Source organism: Meleagris gallopavo, chromosome Z (assembly GCF_905368555.1).
Source record: "Meleagris gallopavo chromosome Z, MGAL_WU_HG_1.1, whole genome shotgun sequence".
In the NCBI taxonomy this organism is placed as follows: Eukaryota; Metazoa; Chordata; class Aves; order Galliformes; family Phasianidae; genus Meleagris; species Meleagris gallopavo.
The window spans coordinates 14,644,161-14,657,754 of NC_139435.1; positions in this window are offsets into that span (position 1 = coordinate 14,644,161).

Genomic DNA, 13,594 nt, shown 5'->3' on the forward strand with positions numbered 1-13,594 from the left:
GCAAATCAATAGCCAAGGAGAAGTTGTTATGAACTAGTACAAACTGGGGGGAGGGAGGGAATTAAGGGGGGATAGGGAAGCAGGGAAAGGAGAATATAGGTTTTCCATCACTAAAATCTGTAAACAGTTCTGAATAAAAAGCAATCAGCAGTAGTTATCTCAGCTACATGACAGAAAATGTAGGAGTTCAAATCCTGTGCAAACATGCTATGTTGCACAGTGAAAAAAGATGTCTTTTAATGTTTGTTAGAGTAATAATTTACCTTTAATGCTGTTAATTGAAGCCTACAAATGATAATAATACAAAAAAAAAAAAAAAAGTAAGAAAGAAAAAGATCTGATCTTTTATTACAACTCTCACTTTGGATCAAAGTATTTTGCTATATTTGCAAACTAAAATCCACTTTTCCCACAGAATATATGATATGGAAAGTGGAAAACAAAAAGAGAAGCAGCATTGAAGAGCCTGACATCCACTGAAAGACACTGTTGCCCATCTAGACTGACAACGGCTGCTTAGGGTCTATACAAAGAAGGACAGGGATAAAATGGATAAAACTAATTGATAATAATTTCTGCAGAAGTAAAACAATGTGTTAAAATTCATTCTAACACCTGAGCTGTATTTGAAGAAGATAGAAATGAATTTCCCAGGAGAATATAGGAGCCCAAATCCTACAGACAGAATTTGGTGTTGTTCTCAGCACCCATTAACCTGTTAAACAAGTACTTATTTTTTCCAGACTATTAACTTTTTGCCTACCTACTCCCCCTATCAGTGATGGGAAATAGAATCCTGGAAAGTTTTGGTTGGAAAAGACTTTAAAGATCATCTAGTTCCAGGACTGCTCCCCACCAGCTTAGGCTGGAGGTCCCACTCAACCTGGCCTCGAATGCCTCTAGGGATAGGTATCCACAGCTTCACCTCACCATCCTCATATCCTCACAGTGAAGAATTTCTTCTTAATAACTAATTCAAACCTGTCCTCTTTCACTTTAAAACCATTACCCTTTCTCCTGGTCACTACACCTTCTGAGAAAGAGTCCCTTCCCATCTTTCCTCTAGGTCAATCTTAGGCACTGGAAGGACACTTTAAAATCTCTCCAGAGTCCATCTCCCTCAGCCTCTCCTCATAGGAGAGGTATTCCAGCCCCTCTGATTATCCTCATGGCCTCTTCTGATCCGACACAACAGCTCCATTTTGTTGATATGCTGAGGGTCCCAGAGCTCAACACAGTACTTGAGGTGTGTCCTCACAAGGGCAGAGTAGAGTGGGAGATCTCCTGCCTCGCCCTGCTGGTCATCCTTCTTTTGATGCAGCCCAAGATATACTTTGCTTTCTGGGCCACAAGCACACATTGTTGGCTCAAGTTCACTTTTTCATCCATCAGCAACTCCAAGTTCTTCTCCTTACGGATGCTCACTGTTCACTACTGCCCAGTCCGTTTTCATGTTTGGAATTGCCCAGACCCAGGTGCATGACCGTGTACTTATCCTTATCCAGCAGGCTGTGAGATGAACACCCTGGGCCAGTTTTAACTGAAAGTATTAAGAACATCTCCCCATACAATAAAATCCTGGTGACATTCAGGACATCTCTGCCTTCCCCTGCCCAATTCAAGAGTGGGTATTTGAGCTGCAGCCTTTTATAACCCAGATGTCTTTTTATTCATTTATATGGCAAAGAAGCCCTAGCTTTCATCCAGAAATGAAGTCCTGGCTTTGCTCAAGTGCCAGATGATAGTTCTCAGCTCTGAATCCTGAAAGGAGAAAAACACTTCTCTTTGGCCCAGAAAGAAATATGTGGCTCAGAATCACTTCCTCCAGGGAGAGCTCTGTCTCTCTTTTCTCCTAAATTTTTTTTTATCTGGGTTAGGCCTCTCCCTGCTTAGCTGAGGGCCAAAAAAAAAAAGCCTATCTGTAGCACCCAGCTCCACTCAGGCATTACATCAGGGAGCCCTGCCAAGGTGAACTTTGTGAAGGACAGCCTGAAAATTGAGGAGCACACAGAGAGTCTGCAGTGCTTGCTGCCTTCTCAGGGAGTTTATCCAAAGCATTTTTTCAAGACAGACTGCCAAAATATGTCATCTAAAGTGATTTACATTGCTAATGAAATGAATGCCAATGATTATCACACTTTCTCAGCTTATCCAACAGATGGTTTCCAAGTGTATTTAAGGATAGCTGATATTAAAAATGTTCATGAAATATTTCTAATAGGGACAAAATCTGAATTTGAACAAATCAACTCATATAAACAAACTTTCATTATATTATAGATGTTTTTTGTTTGTTTGTTTGTTGAAATATGAGTTTTATGCTATGGAAGAAGACAATCCCTAAAATGCTAAGATTGTTGAAGTAGGCAACTATTTGAAAACTGAAGATGAGAAGAGAATATAAAGCTGTAAAGCTGTAAACTAACAACTGTTCACGATAGAAGTCAGACATTAGTTTGATTCTAATTGACACAGACCATTTAATGCTTAGTTACTAGGAAAATAGGCAAGGAAGTTTCAACAATTCATTGCATAAAAAAGGCAACCTTGAATAGACGTTATAAATTAATAAAAGAAATTTTTTTTGCTTCTACCTGTAGTCTTATATTCATACAAGACAAAGGTGCCCAATCTTTTTTTCTTGTTCAAGTAGAGTGAAGTGGGGGGTAAAAAAGGCAGGAAACAAAAAGCCTAAATGCTGATAATCAGCTTTATTATTCTCACTCTGACATTCAGAACTTTAAGCTATTATTACTGCCCCAAAAAGAAACACTGAAAAATCATTTTAATTTTCTGGTAAGCTATTTTTTCCCACACCCTTCTTTGTCTGACTGAAAAAATATTAGTTTTAAAGGGGCAAGACACAGACTCTTTGCATATGGGACTACATTGGGATATGTATTGCTACACAGGCATAAAGACTTCGCAATTTATTTACAGTTTGATGGCATTGAAATTAGATGTTGTTTGCCTAGGCTTTCATATCATCAGAATGACAGCTGGAGAAAAGGAATGGTTGGTGTTTGGTGCTGTTTTGATTGTTTACAAGGAGCATTCAATAAAAACAAATAATTTTGGTTTTGCTCCTAGCAGCATATAAAGGTATTGCAAGGTTATTTGTGATTTACATTTACTAATATTTTGTTAATTGTCATTCTACTTAAGACTTAGCTGGTTGCATCTAATTTTGCAGTTAAATTTCTAATAACATTTCTGAGATTTATTAGTAGTGATATGGTTAAAAAGTGCCATATGGTGAACGAGAAAGCCCAATAGCTTGTTAAAAGAGAATTGGATATGCAGTCTCTTGAAGTCAATGGAAATTTCTTTTTGACTGTGGATCAAGCCCAAGCGAAGCATCCTTGAGAACGATGCTAATTCACTACCTTCCAATTGCCTCCTCTGAGTACTGCTCTTTGAGTCCTGCCTGTTGCCTGATAAGTTTTGCAGCCTTTGAATTAAAGAAGGACATTCTATTCTGTTTGTTTGTGAACCAACCTTAAAGCAACTACATTATTTTTCAAAATGTTCCTTCACAATTCATTTTTGTTCAGAGATTCCTCACTGGATCCCATTGCTCTACCTACTGTCAACACTTTGAATCATTGCTTGTCCTTTAATTAACTTTTCTCCATTAAATCAATATTGCTCCCAACAGCATATATTTGTCTCATAAGGCACATTGATGTTGAAAACCAGTGATATGAAACAACCATTGTTACTACAATGAAAAATGAGACAACGTTGTAAGAAACAGAGATCTGAGTAATATATTATACTAACTAATATTTGTCAATGCCACCAGACTCTCACTTAGGATCCTAGCATAGACATATATCCTTTGTTGTTCTAACTTAAATACATAAATTCACTCTAGTAGAATAAGATCATTGAGCCATCCTCGTAGCACAAGTCAGATTTTCAACTGTGCACCTTCGATTTTTCAAAGGAACTTACTGAAATACCTTGACATTTTTTATTTTTATTTTTTTTAATATTCTTAGCAACAACTTCTTTTCCAATAATTCAGAGCTCAGCATGTTGAACTTTTTAGAAGTGCTGCTAAGTGTGCAATAAGTAAAGATTCCATAACTATCTGTAAATGTGAGCTTCAACAGTTTTGTTTTTCCTCATTATTAATTCTATACCAATCCTGTGTAGCTGTGGCCATACTCACTCCTTCCAATATTGTTGAACAGGTCCTTCATTGTGGGCTTTTGCACTATGCATGGGACAGAGCCCAAATGCAAACTTATCCATAAAACAGACTTCTTTGCATCTGTGAGGACAACACACTGTTCCCTAATGTCTTCTTTATGGGTTTCCTTAGCTGCACCATGGGAATGGTGTTCCAATGTTTGAATGTGCCTTGAGCACTAGGAAAATGGAGAGTATGGCATCACCTGATGCATGAGTATTGGATTTAAGAGAACAAGTCTGGCCTTAGGATAGGGCAATATCTAAAATGTGTGTATTTCTGGGGAAAAAAAATCATGTTATTTGTCTGTAATCTTGGAATTACTGAATTTAATCTAAATGCATTTTAGGAGTCCTTTACCAAGCCACAGGAACTCAACATCTCCAAATGCTAGGTTAAATGGTTTCTGGAAGCACTGTTAGAATTTGAGTCTCATAGGTCTATCTTTCAAGGAGCAGCAAAACACCCTGTGATTTCCTGGCTTGTCAGCATAGTCCCAGAAGCTTCTTTGCTACATGGCATCTTTAAATCCATCAAGAAAAATCAATTACACTTTACAAAAAGGCCACAAAAGTGTGAGAACTCTGTAGCACCTGTGCTCCATATTAAGGGCTTTCCCCCACAGAAACCAGCTGCTGTTCAAGTGGCTGCAACCTATTGTCTTTGCAGCAACTGCATCTCTCGGGTGTCCCTCCACATTGACAGCTTCTCAAACCAAAGGCAGCTCTCCTGGCAGTCAGCTTCAGCTCATTAGAGCTTGAGCAAAGGAAAAGCATTTATGTGTCTCAGCAGATAACAGGGAAAATGTAAATACGTAGAGATGTAACCCAAAGCTAGAAAGGTTTCTAGACAAAATGGCTGTTACTGGGGCTTCTGGAATTGAAACTGATGATGAATTTCAATTTATTCTGAAGTATGGGCAGAGATATTCCACCCCCTCCCCCACGGTGAAATAATGGAACAGCATAATAGTATCAGAAAGTGAAGACAGATTTGATGTATGTGCTCATGATGAAAATATCAGAAAGTGAAGATAGATTTGATATATGTGCCCATGATGAAAATATCATTGAGGCACCAGAGCCCTTGAATTTGACAACATGATATAACCCCTCCAGAACTCTCCAGAAGAATTCTGAAGTACCTTTTCCATGCCAAGACCAGACTCCCAGAACAGCTGACGTTGGACAGTACCTCTAGAGATTGCTTCGTCCCACACTCCTGTTTGGAGCACATTACTCAGGGCCACGTTCTGGATTTTTACTCCATGGACATGAAGCTCACACCCTTTTGGGGGCAATATGATCCAGTTTTTGATCACCATCACAGTGAGTACGTTTCTTCTTAAGTTTAACTGAAATTTCAATTTGTGCCCACCACTTCTTGTCCTGTCACTGGAAATGACTGAAAAGGGTTTGGCTCCATCTTTATTCCTTCCCATTATCTGGTATGTGTGTGTCAATACAATTTTCCCCTGTGTTCTGTTCTCCAAGGTAAACAATCTTAGCTCTCTCCCTCTCTCCTGGTATTTCTGTTGTTCTGGATATTATCCTGTATATGGACAGACAATGCTGAAATGCTTAGCTTTCAAGATGAAAGAACAGGAACACTCCTCCCAGTATAATCAAATGTAATGTGCATAAGGCTTAAAGAATTAAAAGAAAGCACCTCACATATTTCACCCAAAAAATTGTATCTACTCCAAGAAGTAATTAGACGTTATAGATTAGTAGACTAAAACAGCTGATGCTGAAGCCCAGAATTCATTTTGCAAAGGCAATTCAACTATTCTGCAAAACCATTGCAGAGGAAGATTCACTTGAAAACCACTACTGTTCTTAACCAAAGCACTATCATCGACACTAAGCTACAGACTGTAGAGAGAGGAGTGGTTTATACTTTCAGAACATGCATTAAAAGTATTGCCTAAAGCCTCTGAGGGAAGAAATCTGTTTGTCCTCAGTATATTTTTACTTCATTTCTTTCTAGGAATAAGTCTGAGAAGGGCCAGAGGAATAGGGTTCTAAAAAAATAGCTAAGGAATGGCAACGTGTGCATTCATGTGTGTGTGTGTGTGTGTGTATGTGCAGTTGCACCATTTTTGTCTTTTCCAAAAGCTCACGAAATGCAGGTCAAGTAAAATTCTTTTCCTACTGCATTTTAAAGGAACAACTGTCTTTTTTTTTTTTTTTTTTTTCCGGAATCAGTTCAGTTCTCACTGATTTAATTGAGAGTTTGAATGGTCAACTCAGTCAACACGATGGCACGCGCTTATACCAAAGAACATTTGTAGGTCTGATCTAATTTGCATTAATAACCTAGAACACAGCTATCAGTAAAGACTAATATTGCTTTGTAAGTCACTGATTTAAAATAAAACAAGGAGACAATGTCAAAACAATAAGTCATGGTTTAAAAACTTTCTTTGTTTAACAGTATGTACAATGTGTACATAACAGCTCAGTAGATTATATTTCAATTATAATTCCTTATTATGTACTTATTCAGTAGTAAAACAAAATGTCTAATTGAAAAGTAAATACAGATCAAGTTACTGCACTGAGCATCATTAAAAGACATCTTTACTTTCCACATATATTGCCTCTTTAGACTATTAAAACAATTTGAACTTAAAATGTATTAGGTATTTACATCCTTGTCAGCTGTAAATTTGCTGTAGTAAGCAATTAAGAAATTTTTCTGTCATCCATTAATATTGCCAATTTTTTTCTCACTGCAGTAATGCACATTTAATCAAGTCAGTGCAACAGCAGCAAATGGTTGAATATGAAGCCCAAGAAAATATAAAAATATAACCAAATTTTCATCTAATCATAGTGAAGGTATAATGAATCAGCTAGCAACTCTGAGTACACCAGAATAGACCACTGGCAGTAATTCTCAGGGTGCACCATGTTAAGTATAGGCCAATGCCCAAAAAGAAGCAGTAAAGTGGCAAGATGAGAGCCAAAGTGGCTGTTGGCCTTCCATCCATGATTGTGCAGATGTCAGCACAGACAGAGAATGACTGGACTCTAAGGTCTCTTTAAGGCTTTGTATTTCTGGCAGTCAAAGGAGAGTGACAATACCAAACTTTGGTTTCAAAAAATTGTATATTAGAATCTAAATAGTGGCAGTCTACCTGTAACATATTTGAGTGTTGTTGTTGTTGTTGTTGTTGTTTACCAATCAATCTGCACATATACCCATAGTTTTAGAGCAGTAAAAGTTGTTTTTTCTTTCAGTCCAGATGACAGACTGCTGTGATTATGACTTGTTTCAGGGCTTATTAAAAAAGTATGAAATACCAGAAGACTCACAGTGAACCAGTGAAGACTGCTAACATTGAATCAGAATAACAAGACTATAACAAACACTGTGGGAATACAAGAAAAACTGTTCAGAGCAGCAGCTGTGGAGCAAGATAAACAGCATGAGAACCAAGGACACCTCTAGAAGAAGAAAGAACATCTCACAGCTCTGATTGAATAAGCGCCTGCATGAACAGTCGAAGAGTGTTTTGTAGAATGCTCTGTTGACAGGTAAAGGTGGATGGGAAAGTTGTAGGGGTGGATGGGAAAGCTAGAAGAAGAAAACTTGTGAAGGTATATAAGTGATGTGAGAACTTGTAACAAATGATTTGGATCGTTCATATCTGAGTCTGTGTATCAGACACTGCAAAACAATACTGGCCAGTGCTGTTTATATAAAAGTTTTATAAGAACCTCCATTAACTCTGTGCTTTGTACCCATTTGAATTCTGTTTGAATTAAAAAAGGAATTGGCATTGGTGAACAAAGGGAAGGCAACTGATATCATTTACCTGACTTGTGCAAGGCGTTTGACATGGTCTCCCACCACATCCTTATCTCTAAATTGGAAAGATATCGATTTGAAGGGTGGACTATTTGGTGCATAAGGAATTGGTTGGGAGGTCACAGCCAGAGTGCTGTGGTCAGTGGCTCTATGTCCAGGTGGAGGCCAATGACAAGTGGTGTCCCTGAGGATTCTGTCTTGGGACGAGTACTCTTTAACATCTGTATCAAAAATAGAGAGAGTGGAATCAAGTGCACTCTCAGCAAGTTTGCTGATGACACCGATCTGAGTGGTGCAGGTGATACAGCAGAAGGAAAGGATGCCATCCAGAGGGACCTTGGTTAGCTTGAAAAGTGAGCCCATGTGAAACTAATGAGGAACAATAAGGCAAAATGCAAGGTTTTGCACTTGGGTCAGAGGGAATCCCAGATAGTATACAGCCAGGGAGAAAAAGGCCTTGAGAATAGCCTTGCTGAGAAGAACTTATAAGTCCTGGCAGATGAAAAAACTTAACATGAGCCAGCAGTGTGTGTTTGCAGCCTGGATAGCCAGTAGAATTCTGGGCTGAATCAGAAAAGGGGTGGCCAGCAGGGCAAGGGAGGTGATTGTCCCCCTCTGCTTTGTACTTGTAAGGCCCCGTCCCATGTACAGTGTCCAGGTCTGGGATTCCCAGCAGAGGAAAGATGTGGATTTGGAGGGATTCCAGAAGAGGAATATGAAGATGGTCAGAGGGCTGTAGCTCCTCTCCTGTGAAGACAGGCTGAAGGAGCTGGGCTTTTCAGTCTGGAAAAGAGGAGGCTGCGGAAAGATCTCACTATCTTCCAGTATTTAAGGGGAGTTTACAACTTGAGAGAAATCAACTTTCCACACAGGTAGATAATGACGGGACATAGGGGAATGGTTTTAAATTAAAGGAGGGAAGATTTAGATTAGATATCAAAGGTAAGTTTTTTACTGAAAGGGTTGTGAGGTGCTGGAACAGGTTGCCCAGAGAAGTCGTGGATGCCCCCCTTGGGATGGAACTTAATGATCCCTGGGGACTCTTCCAACACAAGCCATTCTATGATTCCATGATTCTATGAATCCACTTAAGTTGTTTTGCTGTTTTTTTTTTAAAGTACAATCCGTTGGAATGAATTGTCTGGGAAGACTCAAGACGAGAAAAGGTTTTGACTAAACATAAGTTTTTTTCAATTTTTTTTTTTTTCCTCTATCACTAATTATTATCCAGTTGAAATACTGCTTTTCACCTTCCTCAACACTAAAATTTCTGCAATGCTACCTGAAATGCAAACTGTAGAGCCAATTTGCAGTAAGGAAGCAAAATACCTAGATGCTTCTGATGGTTTTTGACATTTTAGTTCAAGTATATGAGCAACTGATTTGTCTGCTTGCTCCTGTTGGGCAGCCTAACCCTAGGGCAGGGACACAGAACAGCTGGAGCACAGGTGGCAACTTCTATCAGCAGCTAAAAGGCAAGAAGTTTTCCCAGTGCTCTTCATGATGCTAGATCTGAAATTTGTTTGATATATTCTCTGATTAACAAGAAATATCTGTAAAGAATGGTCTTTAAACATTCAAATTAATTTCAAGCAGAAATCTTCTTTCCTAATTCTTGTCTTCTTCACCTGTTGTCTCTGTGGCTGATTTTGAATGGAAATGAATATAAAAATCTTGAGGGGCACATGAACTGAGGAGTTTGCTTTATTGTTTCAAAGCAGGCACATGTATATTAGGAGAAGTATTAAAAGCTATTCCTTCTCCTTAGCACAAATTCATGAAACCCAGTGCACATGTAGTACACAACTGATATCTGACTGATTTTTTCTAACATAAACCATCTATTCACAGGAAATCTGATTTAATCAGAGATAAACTGCTACATACATATAGATAATTCTGGCTGCATTTAGGCAGATGCTCTCCTAACTGTATTGCTGCTCATTGTGCGTGCACATTTGAGTGGCTCACAAATACTCAAATCAATTAACTCCTTTTGAGAAAGTCCAAATTTATTACTACCTTATATCTCCTGGGCTTCATATATCACACTACAGTAGGCAGAACAATCTCCAGGATTTACACCACCTGAGCTTGCAGTGTTTCAGACTGCAGCCTGAGGTCAGGGAAGGTGCATACAAAAGGTTAGGAAAATTTACAGTAAAAGCTGCCTGAAATGTCTGCAACAACATGAACTTGGGACTCTCTTAAAAGCAAAGATGGTTCTGGCAACAATTTCCACTCTGTTCCTCCTCCATAAATTGAGGAGGATTCTGCTTCCTTGTCTACTAGATTATTCCAAGAAGTGGATATATTTTATTTATATCTTTGTTAGTTATTTACTATCTATCGCTAAACTTCACCTGTAAAGGAGAGAGGGCCTTACAAAATAAAAAAGGAAATAAAAACGAAAGTCTAGAAAGAATAATAGAATAAATCCTAAGAGAATATGTTTTGTTTGTTTGTTTGCTTGTTTTAAATTGTTATAGGATGCTCTTTACTTGCATTGTTTTAATATACTGAGAAGGGGTTAAATGGGATTTTCCTTATCCACCAGCCTTCTTTCCTTCTGGGTCCTTTTACTAGTTAGTGAACTGAATACTTAAATTATCCTTCAGAAAGAACATAATCGGCTCTATTTTATTGGGGTTTTGTAAAGCACATTTTATACTCATGCTTTTAAAATTATAGAATCCTAAATTAGCTTAGGTTTCAAGGGACCTCAGGGATCACCCAGCTCCAGCCCCATGCCACAAGAGGGCTGCTGCTTACCAGCTCAGACTGCCCAGTGCCTGATGCAAGCCGGCCTTGAACACCTCCAGGGATGTTCATCATCATCACAGCTTCTCTGGGCAGACTGTGCCACTGCCTCGCCACCTTCTGAGTAAAAAATTTCCTGGCATCTAATCTAAATTTTCCTTATTTTAGTTTAAAACCATTCCCCCTTGTCATACCATTATCAGACTTCGTAAAATGTTGTCCTCCCTTCTGATAATAAGCTCCCTCCAAATACTGGAAGAGGTCTCCCCAGAGCTTTCTCTGTTGAACACACCCAACTTCCTTAGCATTACTTGATAGGAGTGATGCTCCAGATCTCTAGCCATCATGATGGCCCTCCTCTGAAACTGCTCCAACAGTTTCACATTCTTCCTGTACTGGGGACTGCAGGCCTGGACGTAGTACTTCAATTGGGGCCTCATGAGTGCAGAGTGGGACAATCACCTGTCCTACTGGCTAGCCCTTATTGATTCAGGCCAAGATACTGTTGGCCTTCCACTTCTAGCACATGCTGCTGGCTCTTGTCCAGCTTTTCATCCACCAAAACACCCAAGTCCTTCTTCACAGAGCTGCTCTCAAGGACTTCTCCTCCCAGTTTGTACACAATTACCCCAACCTAATGCAGCACCTTGCATTTTCTTTTTTTTTTAACCTCATTAGGTTCATGTGGGCCCACTTTTCAATCCCGTCCAGGTCCCCTTTGGATGGTGTCCCTTCCTTCTATTATGTGAACTGCATCACGCAACTTGATGTCATCAGCAAGCTTGTTGAGAGTGCACTCAGTCCCCTTGTTTACATCATTGCTATAGATGCTAAAAAGCATTATGCTTATATATATTTCAAAACACTTAGTTATGTATCCTTGAAAAGAACACTGATTAAATTTAAACTAATTACCTAAGAAAATACTTTCTCAATCTCCAGAAAGCTCTTATAGGCACCATGTCACATGATGTTGGCACTGCTGCAAGCTCCCTTATGCAGTAATTATATTTGATGTTAAAAAAAAAAAAAAAAAAAGACTGAGAGAGAGAGAGAAAATTTATACCACTTTCTGCAGTTTTATTGGATTAGACAAACCAGAAGTTACAACAAAATATTTAAGTTCTGGGAATAGAGTTCCCAATCAACTTTTTTTCTGTTGGTATTTTACAGAGAAAATATTTTTAGTAAGTACTAGCACTAAGTGCTTCTCCCTTCAACTCAGCTCCTTTCAAGAAACCTCAAATCTAAATATTATTTGTCACATCACTTGAGCCAGTGGCCATAGTTGCCCCTGTGTGAATGCAACTTTAATGATGTTACAAAAAACATTGCAGATACAATCCACCTGTAGTTCACAGAGAGAACAATTAACAGAATGCACAGCAATCTCTTCCGAGCTAATCACACCCAACTTCTCAATTTCCACTTCATGAACAGCGTCTTGCTGACACTGCATTTTCAGCACTGAGCTGTTCTGTCACCGATACAAACTCTTCCTGATAATGTAATTAATTCACTGCTTGACTTCTATTTCACCTAGAATGATCAGAATCTATAGCACAAACACTGTACATTTGTTTTCAATCATAATTTTCTTCACAAATGAATATGTGATATGTGATTCTTACAATAAAGATCTCAATGCAACAGAAAATGAGTTTGACACTTTTTTGGAAACCACCTATGTGCTTCTTCAGAGCAGACACTAACTCAGGAGATATTTCTTGCAAGGAAGTTGTTCAAGTAGTTGACTCTGCAAATTCAAATGCAGTTGATAAAATTGCACATGCCATTTGTTTCCTGAGCTTGCACTACAGGCTTTTGTTGACACAGCTGTAACAGGGATATATGGAGTTCCTAAGCTGTGAGATCTTTCCAGAAAATTGATCAGCAAAGTTATACCGTCATGTCATGTCATTCATAGGATGAACACTTCACAGACTGTATATACAGAACCTGTATCTTTCCTCCTTACAGCATTTATCTATGAAACCATATACATCCAGGCAGAATTTGCTCATATTTGTGTTAGAAGGTAATACTTCGTATTGCCTCTTTCTGATTTAGGAACTGATCTTAATCCCATAAACTCACCGTAGGAAACCCAGAAAGCCTGCATCCCTCTGTCTATACCCGCATAATCCACAGGACTTGCCTTCAGTATATGGAACGTATAGAAATCAGAGAAATAAAAGTCACCAGGCAGCTCTCTCATATTGTTTCCTTCACATCATCAGTTCAAGTAATTGTCTCCACTTGTCTGCACAGGAGCCAACAGAAGTATTAAGATGTCTCTGTTTCAGCCTCAGTGCTCTGGCAATGTACTTAAGGCTAAGCGGAATCTGTAAACCTGATGGTAATGAGCAAAACTGACAGACTGACCTGAAACTTTAATTAACTGCAAGAGCTCACAAATTATATTTATAGATGTAAGGCTAGTCTTAAATAAATTAAATCATACATTAGCTATTAAGAAATAGAAATAGAGAAATTAATGACCAAAGCACAGGTTTATAACAAAATAAAACAGAGCCAATAAAAAAAGACATTACTACTAACTTACAGAAGAGTGAATGAATTTAATGCAAGATAACAAGCATGCCAAGGGAGCATGGAAAAATAGAAGTGTTAAATAAGAGCAGCAGACACAAAGGTTAGTAATTTAATTTTGATGTTATCTCCAATTTTTTTATTGTTCAGTATAAAGAAAACTGAAAACTGGGTTCTGGGAAAAGAAAAATTCCTACCTGGGGCCAGAGAGCATAACAGTACTATGCAATTTTTGATGTCCTGCAATAAATACAAGTTGAACATAGT